The sequence below is a fragment of the Pantherophis guttatus genome, chromosome 7, assembly GCF_059756535.1.
Source record: "Pantherophis guttatus breed Tessera chromosome 7, ASM5975653v1, whole genome shotgun sequence".
NCBI classification, from domain to species: domain Eukaryota; kingdom Metazoa; phylum Chordata; class Lepidosauria; order Squamata; family Colubridae; genus Pantherophis; species Pantherophis guttatus.
Window position 1 is genome coordinate 51,092,582 of NC_142069.1, and position 14,571 is coordinate 51,107,152.

Here is a 14,571-nt window from a genome sequence, read left to right on the forward strand (position 1 = left end):
CTGCAAAACACTTCATCAGGTTGAACCTTTAAAATCCCAGCCAGAATTTCAGAAGATATCTTCCTTAAATCATCTCTGTCATTTTCCTGCAGACCTCTCAGTCTAATTGCATATTCTGTAAAATTGTGTTGGATCATTAAAACTTCTCTTTCAATCCTCTGTTGTACATTTTCTTCATTACCAGTCTTTTGATCAGCCTCCATTTTAAGTTTGTCTTCTGAACTATTATCCTGAGTGTTTGCCAAATCCTTTTTAATTTTTTGGATCTTGTCATCCAAATTCTCCTCAGTTTCTTTCATTTTAGACTCTAATAATTTAGTATTTGCATCCAACTGAATCACAAAGTCTGCTAAGCCATTAGCTGTTCTTAAAATCTTTCGATCCAAAAAGCCAAACTTAGATTTCACCAATTCACCAATTTCTTTGATTTCCAACTTAAATTTTTCAAGTTGCTGATTCACAATCTCATCCCTTCTTACAATCTCCTCAAGAAGAAATTCTATTATATTAAAGTCAGGTTTCTGAGACTGGAGAGTTAAAACTTGTTGATGTAATTTATTAATGGGGGAATCCCCCCCCCACTGCCTGTTTGTCTAGCTTTATAAGTCTCAGTGCCATTTTTCCACGCAGACAAAATTTACTGGAAAAGAGAAAAAAAAAACTTTTTTCCAACCAAGATCAATATCAGATCCCCAAGGGAAAAAAAAAGAAAAAAAAACAGAAGTGAGAGTGAGGTTTTGCCTTCAGTTACAGCCAAAAGTATTCATTCCGCTACTTTGTAATTGAAAACGGAAGGAGTTTCCCTTTCAGCCTCTCTTCAAGCCGCAGCAGCAATCGCCATTTTAAAAGACCTTTTTCCCTTCACTTCTTAGGCAAAATAAAATAAAAAGAATACTTGCGCTTCAGGATCAGAGGTCCAGCTCATATCTTCTTTAATTAATTTATTTGACAGATTTACAGGCTTGCTTTTGCCCCCTAGCTCTGCGTGTAGCAGAGATTTCCCAGAGCCCAGAGCATCGGCTGGGGATACGGGGAGTCTCTTCCGCTCCCTCCCAAAAGTAAATAAAAAACTTTTGGGATTAGGCAGAGGACTCTACCCACCCCAGCCGGCTCTATCTCCGTTTCCTAATGGAAACGGAGTTTTTTTGAGCCGCCATTCTGCTGAAAAAGGCGGCTCTTACAGGCAGTGGGTTCGACGATCCCGAAGGAACGTCCAGCGGGGACAAGCAGCAAACCGGAAGTCCAGTTGCGCCCCTTTCTAGATCGGGACTCCCTACGCACAGTCACTCAGGCACTTGTCACTTCCCGCCTGGACTACTGCAACGCTCTCTACATGGGGCTCCCCCTGGGGTGCACCCGGAGGCTCCAGCTGGTCCAGAACGCGGCCACACGGGGGATTATGGGGGCGACGAGGCGCTCCCATGTGACACCTCTCCTGCGCGAGCTGCACTGGCTCCCAGTGGTTTTCCGGGTGCGCTTCAAGGTGTTGGTGACCACCTTTAAAGCACTCCATGGCTCAGGGCCGGGGTATTTACGAGACCGCCTTCTACCACCAATAGCCTCCCACTGGCCAGTACACTCACACAGAGTGGGCCTCCTCAGGGTGCCATCCGCCAGACAATGTCGGCTGGCGACCCCCAGGGGGAGAGCCTTCTCTGTGGCGGCGCCCTCCCTCTGGAACAACCTCCCCCCAGAGATACGTACAATAACAGACCTCCGGATTTTTTGTCGGGCCCTGAAAACCCATTTATTCCAACTAGCTGGGCTGGCTTGAGTTAAATTTTAAACTGATTTTAAATTGGAATTGTTTTAATTACGGCCAAAATATTTTAATTATTTTAAACAGTTTTTAGATTTTGTATGTCTTGTTTTTACTTTGGCTGTTCACCGCCCTGAGTCCTATATTGGAGAAGGGCGGTATAGAAATTTAAACATATATATATATATAAGATGATGGCAAGAATTTTGAGAAGAGATGAAGAGAATATGAGAAGGCAGATGTTAGAACTTTCTCTGACGAATGTAAAGATTTCTGAGAGAAAGAAGAAGGAATATAGAATTGATTTATCTGATTAAGGTTAAAAAAATACATTGCAATTTCTGATGATGTTTAATGGCTTTTTGATTGGGATCTGGATGATGATGGTTATTTTTGGTAACATTTAATTGCCTGTTGACTGGGATTGGACTTTGATTATTTGAAAAAAGGAAATAGGAGGGATCTGCTCAAATGGAAGGGAAGGATTCAAGTTGTAATAGATATAATTTGTTGTTATTTCTGATAACCCTTATTGGACCTTTGTTGATTGATATGGAGAGATGAGGTTATAGAGACAGACTTACAGAGTATGGAATGAGGTGTGGAATAAAGAGGTATTTGCTTTGTTTTGAGGAGACAGTGATAAATTGTTAACATTAATAATACTTGCTGGGGATGAAGGGGAGGTTTATTTTTCTATTTTTCTTTCTTTCCTTTCTTCCTTTTTTTTTATCATAAAAGATTATTCTTCTGAAAAATGTTTTAGGATAACTTAAGAGACACAGAATAGAGTTAGAACAATTAGGAGCAAAAGAAAGAAATTATAAAATGCACTTTCTGGCTTATGTAGAAACTATTCTGCCAATGCACATCTTTAACAGAGTTCCCAAAAGATCTATTGTATTAAACATTTGTTTAATAAAACAGAAAATCCAGAGTGCAGTCCTAAATCATTTGAAGCTGTACTGACTTCAAAAAGTCTTTAGGGCTTCAATGCATTTAAAGCTGTACAATGCAACAATGCTTATTGACTCACCACTTTTTAAGCAATTAACATTTCAGGTTGTGATGTCTCAAACATTTATTATTAGACTGGGCATTTTAAATACTACTTTCATTGTCAACTTTATTTTTATCTGCTATCCCACTCCTCACAGCAGTTTATTTAATCTGAAAAGATATCCACACTGAAACTTAACTGTTATTTTTACAACGGCTGAAAATCTTATTCTTATAAAAGTAATATATGTCATAGTTGACTCACTATGCAGCCCCTCTTGCAACCAGACAAGTGTAATGGGAGGGGAGGGAAGGCATTGGAATGTAGGAAGATTTGGGAGGGAAATTAGGAATGTAAGTGTGCCAACTGGAAGCCTGAGTCAAACCCAACACCTCAAGGTCGCCAGTTGTGGAAGTCCAAGGCAGATAGATTGTTCCCAAAACAAAGAGAGTGCAAATGATTGGTAGCCAATGTGAGGTCCAGGGGGAAAAGGAAAAGTTTTCCTTTGTTGTTTTCACACAAAATAGTTAGACTTGCCTTTTCTACTTCTGTAACCACATGGAATCTTCAGTAAAGTTTTACTCTTGGTAAAAATATGCCCTAGAAGTTTCTTTTTCTGTCTTACCTAGTGGGATTGTTAACAATATAAATTGTATTTAATGTAATTACCTTTCTTATTTTAAAGTCCATCTTGAAAAGTATCTTTATAGCACTAGATTTGTTTGCAGATCATATTGCATCTGCTCAGAGTCTCTCAGAGCTTTCTTCAATAATTATTCTTGCCCGATTCAATGTTAAATGATTTGGAGTTGAATCGATTGAAACCATCATTTGTTCTATCAATTCAGATTTCAGTGGTAATGAACATATTCAACTACTTTCTAAAATACTAAAATTATTTCTTGTACCTTCATGGAGAATCTATGATTTTTTAAATAGTAATTTTTAAAGTAATTTTCTTTGAATAATCACTTTATTTTCAATTTTTCTTTTCATTACTCATATATTTTCAGAAGTTTGTTTTTGTGGTATCCTTCTAGTTGGCTAGTTTACTGTCATTTTTATTTGCATATTAGTAGTAAAGAAGTCATAGCACTATTCAGAACACTATTGGCTTGAACTGGAAAGTTTCAGCTTGGCATAAATTGTTCAGTCATACGGCTTTAGACATGGCTTCTAGCAGAATCTCAACTGCTGTTCTTTCTACTTTCAACATGGAATTCAGAAAATTCTTGTTAGTATATGTGAGTGTAATGAAAACAACAGTGGAAAAGAGTCATAGAAGATGCCTGATCAGTAATTTTTATCCTCTCTATAATATAGTGAAATTAGATTTATTTTACTGATAAACAGGTGACAGAAGAGATGTCACACCAAACTCTTTCACAGAGTAAAATATTGATAATTATTTCCCATAGTAAGCAATCCCTTTCAAGAATAAACATAGTTAGGTAGAATGAAGTAGTTCACAAGATATCTTCAGGATTGAAACAGATGCTTCTGATCTTTTTTCGTGCAGATTTTTAGGTAACAGGCAGTTGTAAATGCTAAAAATATCAAGATATAAACAAAGTCCTGCTGTGTTGCTTGCCCAAGACTTCCTGTTGTTTATAAACATGATTCAGGCATTCTACATTTAATTATATATAAAACATTTGTCACAGTTTTGTACCTTAGGCTACAATGATGCCTTAAACATCAACATCTGCTAGAGACATATGTGCATTGATGACTGTCTTTCAGCTGGAAAAAAGACTCTTGGCCCAGACCACTTTGGATTTAGCTCTTATAGGAAATGAGCAGGTAAGGAGAATTCAAAAGCAGATAGAGAAGGATCTCTTCCTTAGATAGAGGAACTGCAAGTATAGGAAACATGGTACCTATAAACATCAATGATCTTGCAGACTTCTTCAGAGGAAACTGCCAGACTTCATAGTCAATTAAATTTTTAGCTTTTTCAAAATCCTAATTAAACAAAACAAAATTTTAAATAATAAAAGGTGTCCTGATATTTGAATGAACTGCCCTTGTGGTGTTCAAAGAGACTTGAACAAGTAACTTTTGAAGAAGGCATTGTGGGCTGTGAAGATTATTCTACTCCTATTAGTTTCATTAGAGAATATTGCATAGAAAAGTTGCAGCAAGATAACCAATGTTTCTAAAATGGGAACATTTAAACACTGGAACATCCATGTGAATAAAGGAATTGTCATGGCCAGGTTTATGGTTAAAAGTTTACACTCAGATGGGAAACATCTTCAAATTTTTAATGAGTAGCATTATTTTAAGAAATAAGATCATGATAGCACATGAACTAGGATCTACACCCCTCCCCCCCAAAAAAAAGATTTATGGAGGGGTTGGGAAAGTACTGCTTTAACAATAATTTACTTTAGCACTATTTAATTTGATTTAAAATAGAACCATGTTGATATTGAAAAGTTGCAAAAGAGATACCAAGGTGCACAATTGGAGATGCAAGGAATGGGGAGGTGTAATATGAAAGAGGCCCAGGAGTGGGTTCTACTTACCTTTACTACCAGTTTGCAATGGGAGCACACATGCGCAGAAGCTTCTGTGCCTGTGCAGATCACCCATTCTGATGTCCGGGTGGGTGGGTGGAGCCTCCTGCTGCTTTTACTATTGGTTCGCAAAAACCGAATAGAACCGGGAGCAACCCATCACTGAAGAGGCCCATCACAAAACGATCCTACAAATTGTACACATTGCTATCTCTCTTTACTCATTTCAAGAGGAAGAAGTGGGAGATCCAGCACAACTAAATTTTTGTTGTGTAGCATATCAGGTATAGTCTATTAGAGTATAGATGATAGCAATGAGTCAGAGAGTGCACAGTATGGATACATACAACTGGAATATGCTATGTGTGTCCACAAAGCTGTTTGACAGACAATTAAGATCTAAATGTGATTAATAAAAATAAAACAAAGTTCTACTATCTGGCTACTTCTCATTCCTCAGAGGGAGAAAACTACAGGCTATTTGCTAGAGGAAGTGCCACATAACTGGCACTATTTGTTATTTCTAGCTTTTGTGATTTCACCATCATTGAAGGTAATCTGAAGAAACATCATCCTTTACTTTGCTTCTTTCTGGGAAAATCAAGCAAAGATGCGCTTGACTTTGTGCCTGGCTTCCACAAGGTCTTGCACAGTGAGTTAATTAAAAGTGATCAAAGCAGAAATAACGTTAATGGTCCAGAAATACCTATCAACATATTAATATTTCTTCATCAGCACTCCAAATAAGCAATGGTATGACATAGAAATACACAAAAGGAAATTTCGTAAGTAAATGGTGAGTGAAGCTACTGCTGTCAGCAATATATAAAAATGTATTTTCATATATAATGTATGAAAATATTATATATATATATTCTTCCAGATTTTTCCTTTTTTATCCTGAACTCATATAACATAGAATAATAGGATTGGAAGGGACCTTGAAGGTCTTCTAGTCCAACCACCTGCTCAAGCTTATATAATTCTGGACAAATGGCTGTCCAATCTCTTCTTGAAAACCTCCAGCAATGGAGCACCCATAATTTCTGGAGGCAAGCTGTTCCACTGGTTAATTGTTCTCACTGTCAGGAAATTTCTTCTTAGTTCTAGGTTGGATCTCTCTTTAATTCAATTTAAATTCAATTCTTTGGAAAGATACCAAGGATCAGATTGCACTACTGTTATAAATCCAGCCTCCTCCATAACTCTGGGTTGAACTCTTCTTCACAGTGAGGTCACTTTCTGGATTCTTTTATTGCGGGTAGCCCATTTCTGCTAAGCATTCATTTTTTAAAATTTTTTTAATTTATATGCCGCCCTTCTCCGGAGACTCAGCAATAGCCTTCATACTTTTGTATATTTTTATACAAAGTCAGCTTATTGCCCCCACAATCTGGGTCCTAATTTTACCCACCTTAGAAAGGATGGAAGGCTGAGTCAACCTGATTTAAACATCAGTCCTGAACAGACTGGTAGGTTGATTTCTTGAATCTATGTTGTTTGTTAGTATAATTCCTCCATTGTAGTTAAGTATAAAATACTGGCTTTTTTAAAATTCAGAAATCATTTTTCTTTTTTTCAACTTTCTTCTTTTCACAGCATCTGAAATAGAGTGAAAATCATTCAGAAATTGTATCTATTCTTGACCTATGGCATTTCCTATTCCCAATGGTCCTTGAACACAATGAGCAGCTGTGAGAGACATGTACTTGGAATATTTGTTGGTTTTCATTTGCTTAGCTTTCATTTCATGGTGGTTCTTCACTCAATATTTATTCATTTCATTTCAATCCTGTTACTGTTTCATGTGTTAGTCATGCCTCATGCATTTCATTTTTGCAGCAATTATGAGTTAAAATACCACACATTTAACACATTTTCTATACAAATGGCATGGCATTTCTATTGTTACACAACTTACCTAACACATTGGCCATGCAAATATTTTGACAATTGGGATAAATCATCCCCATTATATACACTACTTCTCCATTCTTTTATATCTCATTTCTCATTTTATATATCACATTTTATAACTCATGATTGCAATCTGAATTTTATTAAGATTACATCTGGAGAGATGAGTTTCCTCAACACATATGTAATCCTTCAGGGATGTGAAAACGAGGAACCTATAGGACCGTAATGGCGAACCTATGGCATGCGTGCCAGAGGTGGCACACATAGCCATATTGGTGGGCACATGAGCTCAGCTTCGGTGTACTTGTGCTGTTTCCGTCCTCCCCAGACTCCTAGAAAGGCTCTGGAGGCTGAGGGGAATAAAAAATGGGCCTACCGTGCCATCACATGCCAGGAGCGGAGGGTGGGACCGATTGGGAGGTTGTATGTGCATGCGTGGGGGCAGGGTGCATAGAATTAGGGGTCTGGGTGCATACGTGCATGACCCCCCCTGCTCTTGGCACACGATGGCAAAAAGGTTAGCCATCACTGCTATAGGAGGTACTCATGAACCTTTATATGGCACAGAAAAGGACAATGATAGGGTCCATTGTCCCATTCATATGATTCTTAGTAATTTCTCCAACCGAAAAAGCTTTTCCTAAATATAGCATGTTGCACTGAAGTGCTTGTGATACATTTCTTGACAAGTTCAAGTTCCCTTCTTAGAAAAATAATAAAGGAGTGGTTATGAAGGGATTTTATCATTTGTTCTCTCTACTTACTATGTTTCCATTAATTTCTCATAATAATCTGTTAGAAATAGGTGAAAATATATTCATATCAGATTTAATTTGTTTTACGAATATATCTCTAGAACTCAGTATGGAACAATTGTTCCACCTTCAGCAAATCTACTGATATTCAGGCAGATGCCAGTAAAACACATAATTGAAATAGCCTTCCAGATTGGATCAAAGCCAAGATTTAGGAACAGTGAAATTATTTCTATGGGAGGTAAAATCAAGTGGCTCATTTCATCTTACTGCTCCTGGATCTCACTTCTGCATTGTGTAACTGCATATATGGCCATACTATATAGACCAATCAACTTGCTAGCAGGATCATGAAAAACAACAAGGTAGTTCATTAAAACAAGTGTAGTAATGCAGGCAGTTTAAACATTTTGGTTTTTAAAGGGGCAGGGGATATTTATTTTGTTGTGAAAGTGATTGGAGAGAACAAAGCACTCTTTAAAAAGATAAAGGTTCCCCTTGCACATATGTGCTAGTCGTTCCCAATTCTAGGGGGCGGTGCTCATCTCCGTTCCAAAGGTGGTCCCTATTTTTCTACTTGTATTTTTTATGTGCTTTCGAACTGCTAGGTTGGCAGAAGCTGGGACAAGTAACAGGACCTCACCTGTTACATGGCACTAAGGATTCGAACTGCTGAACTGCTGACTTCAGTGTCTTAGCCAATGAGCCACTGCGTCCCTAAAAGCACTCTTTAGAGCTGGCAAAAAAATAGCACTAGTTGTCTGACTATTCTTTCCAGATGTCTGTAGGCTAGAAATGTCAAATGATGTTTGGCTGCTGGTCAGTAGTGGGTTCCACTTACCTTCGCTACCGGTTTGGAATCGGTATGTGTGCATGCGCAGAGCATCCATGTTGATGTGAGGGTGGGCGGAGCATCCCGCTGCCACCACTACTGTTTCGCCCAAACTGGGATGAACCGGTAGAAACCCACCACTGCTGCTGGTACTTTCTGAGGTCTATATACTTGAAAACATATAAATAGCTACATCCTCAGAGTGTCTTAATGTCCTTGAACTGTCAAATGGACAATGTCTGAATTCTGCTTGATTTTTGTAGAATCATATCAAACATGGGAAGGCTGGTGATGTGGAAATGTTCACCATCTTACAATTCATTTATTCTACTAGTCCATGAATGGTGAATGTGACCAATCCAGCTGTTCATGAGATATCATGAGGTTCATGAGATATTGCACATTTTCTTTTTCAACATAACTGACTGCTACTTGTGATGGTCTTAGATTATAGCTCTAAAACTGCAATGCAATTAGAGCAATGCAAAAGAATTGGTAGATCAATGGCACTGAAATACACTCTTTAATATATATTGAAGTCTAAAAAGCAAGAAAACAAAAGACAACCACCCAATTGTGGTTTAGCTACTACAAAAAAGGTGATTTTGATATATCAAGCAGGGCTTTGTGCAATTGAACCAGTGGTGGGATTCTGCCAGTTCTAGGCGGTTTGGCCAAACCGTTTGTTAAATTGCTGGCTTGCCCCGCCCCTTGCCCCACCCCTCCGCACCACTGGGCGAGGGGTGGGCGAGCTAGAAATTTAACAAACGGTTCGGTGGTTTTTTATAATTTTATTGGCGTCGCAGCTGCCGCGGGGCTTCAAAGGGCCGCCCTACAGCTGAGCAGTGTTAAAAGAAAACAAATGAGTAGATTGGTGCCTGCAAATATAAATGGGTAGACCCAGTGGTGGGATTCTACTTTGGTAGAACCGGTTGTTAAGTAGTTAAGCCAGTGGTTGCCAAAGTGGGTGGTGCCGCCCCCTGGGGGGCAGTGGGATGCCTTAGGGGGGCGGTAAGTGGCAAGGGGGGCGGCAGAGGGATGCTAGAGGCAAAGGGGGGTGACAGGGGGGCTAAGTGGCAAGGAGGGTGGCCCCCCCCTTTGACCTGTGCCTCGCAGCACTTACCTCCTTGCAAGCAAACAGCAAGAAAAAAACAGCCTCTTTCAGCTTCAGCATAGGTTAATTAGCATGATTAGATCGGCCTCTGACTCTCAGCTGATTCGCTCTCAGCTGTTTTGCAGGCTCGTTTGCAAGCTCTTGTTTTGCAAGCTCTTTGCTTGCTGCAAAGAGTGCTGGAGCAGGTGTTTTTTTTCCCCCCTACCTAAAAGGAAACTGAAAGTAAAGCAGGCTCTGCTACAAGTGACAAAATGAGGCAGGGAGAGAGATTTCTTTTTCTTTTTCTTTCTCCTCACCAAAAAAGGTAGGTGCAAACAATGGGAAATTTAGGGCAAAAGAGGAGAGTTCAAGATTTTAAAACACAAAAGAAAAAAAGCTCTATTTAACTAGGGAATTGTAATAATTGAGATATTATTAATTGTATATTGTGTTGAAAGCAGAAATGGTTAAGTTGTGGTTTGGAGGAATATATGGGGGAAATTATTTGGTTTATTATTATTGGTAAACATAATTAATTGATTTGTAAGAAATTGGATTGCATGGAAATAATTGGAATATTCATGTTCATATTGATTAATATACAAAAAAGATAGTTATATAACTAATTGATCTATATTAAAATGTTGAATTTGTATTAAACAACTGTATTACATAATTACATAATTAACCAATGTGAGGATGGATATAAAAATAGATGACAATGGGAAGGGGTATAATATAGAATAGAAGGGAAAAATTGAATTTGATTAAGATTAGAGATGAGGATGAAGGGTAATATTGGTTTTTTTTAAAAAAATAGATGAGGAATAAATATGGTAAAAAGAAAATATAGAAATTGTAAATTTAATTGAAATGACTAAACACTGTTTAAATTTGTGAACCGGCCAAATACTCTGTTCAAAGAAAATACATTGTATGTTTGTATGTGTGTTTCTAACTATTGTTATTTATTCATATTTGTTCTTTTTTATTCTTTAAAGTTTAACAATTCATTCTTTATCTTAATATCTTTATATTTGTTTGGGGTTGGCTTTCTTCCCATTCATCTTTTTTATTGTACAGCAATCTTTTTCCTCAAACCTACCACCTCTCTCTTTTCTTTCCTTCTTACTTTCTCTTCCCCCCTCTTCTTCTCCTCCCTACTTCCTCTTCCTTTCTCCTTCTCCTCCTCTTTTCCTCCCTCTCTTACCCTCACTCCTACTCTAATTTCCCTTCCCTTCCTTCATCCCTCTCTATTGCTGTATCCTTTTATGCATCTGGACTACTCAGAGGGCTGAAAAAATTATTTTTGACTGGTCCTCACACTTTTGACCAGTCCTCGAACTTACGACTGACCTCACATTTTACGTTTTTGCCCTATATTGTCACCATGGTGAAGAGAAGCAGTTGTGAAATGAGTGACACGGTTGTTAAGAATGCTACAATGGGCATAAATGATGACCAGTCATAAGTGCGAAGACCAGTCAAAAGTGCGAGGACCTGTCAGAAATCGCTTTTTTCAGCCCTCTGGGTAGTCCTTTTGTGCACATGGACTATTCAGAGGGCTGAAAAAGTTATTTTTGACTGGTCCTCGCACTTTTGACTAGTCCTCGAACTTACGACTGTCCTCACATTTTACATTTTTGCCCTATCTTGTCACCATAATGAAGAGAAGCAGTTGTGAAATGAGTGACACGGTTGTTAAGAATGCCACAACGGGCATAAATGTGAGGATGGTCATAAGTGCGAGGACAGGTCAAAAGTGTGAGGACCAGTCAGAAATGACTTTTTTCAGCCCTCTGAGTAGTCCCTATGCACATAGCCACGCCCACCCGGTCACATGACCACCAAGCCACACCCCCAACTAAGCCACGCCCATAGAACTGGTTGTTAAAAAAATTGAATCCCACCTCTGAATTGAACTATATTTCTGGCAGGAATATCAGTTACAGAAAAGAGTAAGGGGGTGGGTGGGGAGATAATGGTATCAATTCCAGCCTGTCTGAAGAATTTGAATCTTCAGCAAAATCTATTTACAGTCTTCAAAGTGACACTGAGTCTATTAGAGGCAGCATATAAGTAAACGATCAAGTTTATCTTAAATGCTTAGATACCCATAAGTACAGAATAGCTTGAAAAGAAGAGATTATTAAGGTTAACTCTTGTGAGATAAGAAGTTGAGAAACTTGACACACAACAAGATTGTTATCACTGCTTTAAGGTAAAAATCATTACTGTAGGTGTGAATTTAATTTGTTCCTAAATAAAAAGATTGATTTTCTTTTTTTCCTCCTTTATATTTTACAGAATATATTTTCTCACTGAGATAACTTCAGATTAAAAAGAGAGAACTTCAATGGATTCATGCTTCTTTATAGTTATGGCAAAAGATACACTCAGCTTTTCATTTTTTATGTGACGTTTTGCATAATTCAGCAAAGTCTGCAATGCAAATGCTATTGCTAATACTGGTACTAGCAACATACAAATTCTTCAGTACCATCTATTTATTGAAATCAAACCCAGCATTCTTTTATGAACTTTTAAGAAATCAGTGACAGAATTAGAATGAATAGGGAAAAAAAACCTCAAGTTATTAACTCAACATCTGAAGAGTGTAAGAATCATTATGTCCCAAGAGAGAAATATTGTTTTGATTGCAAAGAAAATAAATGTCTAAATTACCCACAGTAACAGTTGACTTTAGTAGTATCCTACAATAAAATATATGATTGTTGTTAGTTGTGAAGTCATGTCCGACGCATCGCGACCCCATGGACAACATTCCTCCAGGCCTTTCTGTCCTCTACCATCCCCCGGAGTCCATTTAAGCTCACACTGACTGCTTCAGTGAATCCATCCAGCTACCTCATTCTCTACTGTCCCGTTCTTCTTTTGCCCTCAATTGTTCCCTGCATTAGGCTCTTCTCCAGTGAGTCCTTCCTTCTCATTAGGTGGCCAAAGTGTTTGAGTTTCATCTTCAGGATCTGGCCTTATAAAGAGCAGTCAGGGTTGATTTCTTCTAGGAGTGACTTGTTTGTTCGCCTTGCAGTCCAAGGGACTCACAGGAGTCTTCTCCAGCACCATAGTTCAAAGGCCTTGATTATTTGGCACTAAGCCTTCCTTATGGTCCAACTTTCACAGCCATACATTGCAACGGGGAAAACCATAGCCTTGACTATATGCACATTTGTTGGCACAGTGATGTCTCTGCTTTTTAGTATGCTGTCTAGCTTTGCCATGGCTTTCCTCCCCAGGAGCAAGTGTCTTTTAATTTCTGTGGCTGTAGTCCCTATCTGCGCTGATCTTGGAGCCCAGGAAAATAAAATCTGTCGCTACCTCCATTTCTTCCCCATATATTTGCAGTGAATTGAGAGGGCCAGGTGCCATGATCTTAGTTCTCTTAATGTTGAGTTTCAAGTCCTCTTTTGCACTCTCCTTCTTCACCCGCATCAAAAGGCTTTTTAGTTCCTCTTCACTTTCAGCCATTAGAGTAGTATTATCTGCCTATCTGAAGTTGTTGATAGTTCTCCCAGCAATCTTAATTCCAACTTGTGATTCATATAGCCCCACCTTTCTCATGATGTGCTCTGCATATAAGTTAAATAGGCAGGGCGACAGTATGCAGCCTTGCCAAACTCCTTTCTCAATTTTGAACCAATCAGTGGTTCCGTGTCCAGTTCTCACTGTTGCTTCTTGATCCGCATATAGGTTTCTCAAGAGACAAATACAATGGTCTGGTACTCCCATCTCTTTAAGAACTTGCCACAATTTGTTGTGATCCATACAATCAAAGACTTTAGCATAATCAATGAAGCAGAAGTAGATGTTTTTCTGGAACTCCCTAGCTTTCTCCATGATCCAGCATATGTTGGCAATTTGAACTCTAGTTCCTCTGCCTCTTTGAAATCCTGCCTGTACTTCTGGTAGTTCTCGGTCCACATACTGCTGGAACCTAGCTTGTAGGATTTTGAGCATAACTTTGGTAGCATGTGAAATGAGTGCAATGGTGTGGTAGTTTGAACATTCTTTGGTATTGCCAAAAAGTAAAAAAGAGATGATATTTGTGGTTAAAAAATATTGCAATAATCACTGTTGGATATTATTTGGGATTAGATGAAGAGAGAATGAGAAATCAAAATACTGATGGACCACCTATTGAATTAGTATTCATTATGGATAATTAAGAAAAACTTTAGCTGCATTTCTTCTGTTGCATTTATACATCTTAATTGCTCAATTGACTAAAACAGATCTCAGGATGAGAGATCAGTTAAATATTCAATCATTTTGATTTTTGATAGGAATTTGCCTAAATTCACTAATATGTTCATTTACGGGGTAAAAGCAATGTGAAGATTAATCATGAGTTTGAAAGAACTGTAACTGAATAATTCACCTTCTAAAGCAGGAGAGTTTTGTATTTGGCTTTGTGTTAGGGATGCTGAGTAATTTTGCTGGATTCACATTTTTAAGCAAACTGAAATGTTTCAAAATTTATAGGCTCTTTATATTTTAGATTCCTCCCTTTTCACAATTCTGTAATGCATTTCTTAGATAAAAATTTGTCCATAAAACCACACATAAATGCATACAGAAAGCTGCAGACAAACAACTTTTATTTGAAAAAACATACAAAAATAAATACATTTTAGAGAAAATGGTATACCAAAATAGGTATTATTTTGGA

At 38.1% G+C, this 14,571-nt stretch overlaps 1 long non-coding RNA gene across 2 annotated transcripts in view; it reads left to right on the forward strand.

The window, feature by feature from the left end:
• Positions 1–14,571, forward strand: part of LOC117655383 (uncharacterized) — a 148,831-nt gene that overhangs the window by 81,809 nt on the left and 52,451 nt on the right. Inside the window, exon 5 of one of the 2 annotated variants that reach the window (XR_004588649.2) lies at positions 12,189–12,616. The exons of the other annotated variant lie outside the window; for it this stretch is intronic. This is a non-coding gene — a long non-coding RNA (uncharacterized LOC117655383). Of the gene's footprint in view, positions 1–12,188; positions 12,617–14,571 lie in introns of those variants that run through there. 2 annotated transcript variants of the gene reach the window in all.